Source organism: Bidens hawaiensis, unplaced genomic scaffold (genome assembly GCF_021521415.1).
Source record: "Bidens hawaiensis isolate Kalapana, Puna unplaced genomic scaffold, B.hawaiensis_p1.1 tig00002671_1, whole genome shotgun sequence".
NCBI lineage: Eukaryota > Viridiplantae > Streptophyta > Magnoliopsida > Asterales > Asteraceae > Bidens > Bidens hawaiensis.
Window position 1 is genome coordinate 1,825,160 of NW_027491145.1, and position 5,291 is coordinate 1,830,450.

Genomic DNA, 5,291 nt, shown 5'->3' on the forward strand with positions numbered 1-5,291 from the left:
TGAATTATCTCGTATGGTCAATACGAATCGTATGATGTCCACTCGTATAGTAGCATCAGGTCTCCTCTTCTCATTGCTGATGCTCGTAAGTGTTTATTCTTACTGTTTATACAACAATCAGATTGTAATGTAGTTAGGGGTTCCATCTAAATGCAACATGTGTGGAGGGCCGAGATGAATAGAATCCCAACTCAAGAGGCGTGGAATAGAAGAAACATTCTAGTTCAGTCAAGTAGATGTGTGCTATGTGATTCAGTTCCTGAATCAGCAAATGTCTTCCTGTAAAAACACAGGACATGCATAGAGGTATAGAAGAAAATTATAACACTTGTAAATACACATAAAATAGTCGTACAAAGTTGCAAGTAACAACTCGAAACAATACAGCTACCAAAACAGTAACACAGACGACATCAACCAGTTCAGAACAATAATTGTTTAAAAAAAAGAACAAACCACACAAAACCAAATATCCATCACAAACTGAAAACATAGTTTTCTAGTAGTCATCCCCTTCATCACCCTCATCCTCACCACCCTCAGCACCAACCTCCTCATAATCTTCTCAAGAGCTGCAAGATCCTCACACGCTTCAGAAAACTCACCCTCCTCCATACCCTCACCCACATACCAATGCACGAAAGCCCATTTGGCATACATAAGGTCAAACTTATGGTCAATCCAAGAAAACACCTCAGCCACACAAGTCGAGTTGGATATCATACAAACCGCTCGGTGAACCTTAGCCAAGTCTGCACCAGGGACCACAGTCGGCGGCTGGTAGTTGATACCACATTTAAAACCAGTTGGACACCAGTCAACAAACTGGATGGTCCTTTTGGTCTTGATGGTTGCAACTGCAGCGTTCACATCTTTGGGAACCACGTCACCACGGTACATTAAACAGCAAGCCATGTACTTTCCGTGTCGTGGGTCGCACTTAGCCATCATGGAAGATGGCTCGAACACGCTGTTGGTGATTTCTGCAACCGATAGTTGTTCATGGTAAGCCTTCTCGGCTGAGATCACGGGTGCGTACGAGGAAAGCATGAAGTGGATTCTTGGGTAGGGGACCAAGTTGGTTTGGAATTCGGTCACGTCCACATTTAAGGCACCATCCAACCTCAACGATGCAGTTAAAGAAGAAATAACCTGGCAACAAACATGAAGACCTTTGATTAGAGATATAACTCGAAACAAGTAGGCCGCTCAATGTCAAGAGAGCGTCTGCAAATATCATAAATAGCTTCATTGTCAAGAAGAATAGCAACATCAGTATGCTCCAAAAGCAAGTGTGTTGAAAGAACACTGTTGTAAGGCTCAACAACAGATGTTGACACTTGTGGTGACGGGCACACAGTAAACCCGAGCTTGGATTTCTTTCCATAATCAACCGAAAGCCGTTCAAGAAGCAGGGAACCCAAACCAGACCTGGTCCCACCACCAACAGCATTAAACACAAGGAACCCTTGAAGCCCAGTGCAATTGTCAGCTAGCTTTCAGATCCGGTCTAAACACAGGTCAACGATTTCCTTTCCAACTGAAACAAAAGCGTATAAAGTTAGAGAATTTGTTAAGAAGATATAAAATGAAATGATGGTGAGGACTTGAATATTACTTGTGTAGTGACCGCAACTCCGCGAGCAAAGTTGTTGGCAGTGTCTTCTTTGCCACTGATGAGTTGTTCAGGGTGGAACAGCTGGCGGTAAGTGCCAGTTCGCACTTCATCTATCACAGTGGGCTCGAGATCAACAAAGACGGCACGAGGGACGTGCTTTCCTGCACCAGTTTCACTGAAAAAAGAGTTGAAGGCATCGTCACCTCCTCCAATTGTCTTGTCACTAGGCATCTGACCATCAGGCTGCAAAGAACAACAAAGCATTATCATACTTGTAAAAAACAATAGTTCTCATAAAACAGTTTATATCAATAAATAGAAACATGTGTGGATCAGATCACGTATATACATATGTGTTATTTAACTTGAGTAAATATTAAACTTTGACAAGCAACTAATCTATCCGGTGCCAGATTCATCTATGACTCTATGTGGATCTAAAAGCCAGGCAAATTTGTTGACAGATTGATTAAAAAACATACATAAGTCTGTGTTTTTTCAGAGAGTGGTGTTAGCATACAACTTCTAGGCAGAGTTGGTGACAGATGAACTAACTACCTAATCATACCTAATCAAAACAGAATCTGCGTTTCTTTTTTGCTAAATAATGTAAAATATTTACTTCAATACAAATTAATCTATCGAGATCTAAAATCAAGGCAAATTTGCTGACATATGGAGAAAAGGCTGCATAGAGGTGGGAAAAACAACCGAAAATCAAAGCAAAAACCAAACCAGCTTAAAACCGATCATGTAAAAACCAGTTTAGAACCAAAGGCTAAGAACCGGTTTGTAATTCTCTCTATTTTCAAGCTGGTTAACCGAACAAAAAACCAATCATAAACCAGTTAAGCAACAGGTTTCAACCCAACCCTAAACTGGTTTTGACTTTTGTTGACCAAACCGATCCAATTTCAACCAGGACCAATTTAACTGCACCAAATCTAAAGTATTACTGACGAAATTTTTAAAGCAGATCTTAAACCAAGGGGAACTATTGACAGATCGAGTAAACACTGTACCTAATCTGATCGTAATAAATAATAATATAAAATTGCAAACTCAACAAATACTGGCAGATCTGACAAACCCATACAAAATGATGGGAATAAAAGAAAACCTGAATGCCGTGTTCAAGGCAATAGAGTTCCCAGCAAGCATTTCCGATGTGGATCGAGATACACTCTCTCATTTTCGGTTAAGAATCAGAAGGCGTTTATGAAGACGCCTTGCAATGGAACAGGGATGATGGGTTTTGGAATGATAGTGTTGGTTACTTAATTTATACACCAGTCAACTGTGGTTAGATTTACTTTACTATGGTTTACCCTTTTCATTTTGAATTATTCGCCGCCTCTTTTATTTCAATTCACGTCTAATTCAATTTTACATAAACCTTCATCTAATTATTAAAATAATAAAATGCAATTGCTTTGCTGGTGTGGCTTTTGCTTGTACAAAAGTTGGCAAGTATTAAGTTTTTTTTTTTATGCATTTTTAAGTTTTCGTAGTCACTTGTTTCTTCTCCTAAGATGTTTTCTTAACAATTAATAAACTAAGAGTGTGATAAAGCACAAAAACCAATGTTTTTTAACAACTTAAACGATCTGTTGTGGCTCGTGAGGGGGCGCTAGCCTCTCACCCGTTGTCACGCTGGTAGCAACCACCATAATGGGCTCCAACAAGTGGGGGCACTAGCCAGGGCCGGCTGGAGGTAGTGTCGGTTGGACCGTCGGCTGGGGCACGTAACTTCTAGTGACCAAAATTTTTTTATAAGTATTATTTTATATATTCACATTTAAAAATATAAAACTTGTAACGGGTTAAGCTATTCTACAAATACCAACAAAAATAAGAAGTGTGAGAAGACATAATTAATTAGCACGTGTCAAGTGGGGACCAATGAAAAAATAGCATAAAAGTAATAATACACATTTTATCTCTCAACATGCAAGTCATATGTTAATTCCTCCATCATTTGAAAGCAACTATAATTTTTTCATATGATATTTTTTTTTTAAATCACCATAATAGCAAACGTTTTTATCTTTTATATGAATATCATTTTGTTATATAAAATTTAAAACAAAAATTACGTCATTGTATTTTTATGCTTGTCATTGTGTATTTTTCGTCAACACTTGAAGGTGCAACCATGGATGCCGGAAAAATTGGCTCGCCGACAACCAGAGATAATGTGAAACATGGGGTGAAGAGCGAAGACAAAAAAAATTAAATTAAGTTATCTACCTGTCTATAACAATCCAAAAAGAAATAAAATAATTAAAAGAAAACGTGAAGAAATAAGAAGGAAAAAGAGAAAGGAAGAATGGAGAAACATAAAGGAAGTAAAATTCCATCCCACATTGGTGGAGGAAAGAAAATGGAAAACTTCCACCATGGTATAAATAGGATTTCTAACTCTTGTCACATATTGTTAGATTACAAAACTTGTAAGCTCTTTATAAGGAAGAGAGCTCACATGATAATATTCTTGTGTGCCAAATCACACCCAGTAGTCCTAGCGGAGGGTGCGAAGCACCTGACGGGCACGGGCTCGGGCGATGGGCGCAATGTGGCGCTTTGATGGCGCACTTCGCATGCTCGCATCGCCGAGGGCCGCCTTAGTATTTTTGCACCTTCGCGCGACGCGAAGGAGTGTGCTTAAGATTCTTCGCGCAACGCGAAGTTGTAATAGTTATCCGGAAAATTTTTGCACTTCGCGCAACGCGAAGTTGCGACGTGAAAGTTACGTAACGGTGACACGTTTCGTGCCACGTGGCATAGCTAGGGCTAACTCGCCAACCCTACTTCAACTTCGCGCAAAGCGAAGATGCTCAAATTCAAGTATAAATAAGGACGAATTCCGGACTTCATTCCCTGTTCATTTTCACGTCCTCAAATTTTCTTATATATAAAGGCTAGTATTAGACCCGGCTAGTTGTAAACGGTACCTCCGATATAAAGGAACTTATACACGAATCCAAAAGCTCTACCTCCACAAGGTATGACATTGTGCCATCGAGTAAAGTATCATGTCTCGTGATTATCGTTATAATTATGGGTTTACACTAATATAAATATACTACATTATGCTTAATCTAGATGCTTAATATCAGAGGGCTTGTTAAATATAAACCTGCAAGGTGAGACATTCGAGTTTTTGCACAAATCACATTTACGTGAGACAATTGATTTTCAATGCTGTCATGATGCTTTTCTAAACCCACTAAACTCATGACAAATAGTGCAAATATTTTCAACTATATTTTCAAAGGATTTAAACTACATTACAGTGATTAAGTCTCTGTAGACTTACGGGATGGTTACTACTGGTACTGTGGGGTTTTGTATACAAGGCTTGCCTACTGGGGTATTACATGTTACTTATTAGACAAGTGTTAGCCAATAAGTAATATGACCACAGTCACATATACGGTCAAGTGACAAGTACCTTTCGGTAACTTGTAAGCAGACAGATGTAAAAACATCTAAATGCTGTAACTGTAAAATGTGTCATTATAAATTAATGTACTCACCAGTATTTCCTGCTGATCAAATATTTTTAAACATATTTCAGGTGACTTGTTAGAGACAAAGGAATGATGCATGTTGGCTTTCAGCTTAAATAAGTGGCTTGTCACCAGAATAAAGAAACGTGTTTTGTAAATTA

At 38.8% G+C, this 5,291-nt stretch overlaps 1 pseudogene across 1 annotated transcript; it reads right to left on the bottom strand.

Annotated features, from left to right (window-relative positions):
- Positions 1 to 499: 499 nt before the first annotated feature.
- LOC143620785 (tubulin alpha chain-like) lies at positions 500 to 2,810 on the bottom strand (annotated as a pseudogene). Its single transcript, XR_013151405.1, has 3 exons — positions 2,739 to 2,810; positions 1,619 to 1,861; positions 500 to 1,540 (listed from the first exon to the last, which is right to left on the bottom strand). The product of XR_013151405.1 is annotated as a tubulin alpha chain-like (transcript).
- Between the last annotated feature and the right edge of the window lie 2,481 nt (positions 2,811 to 5,291).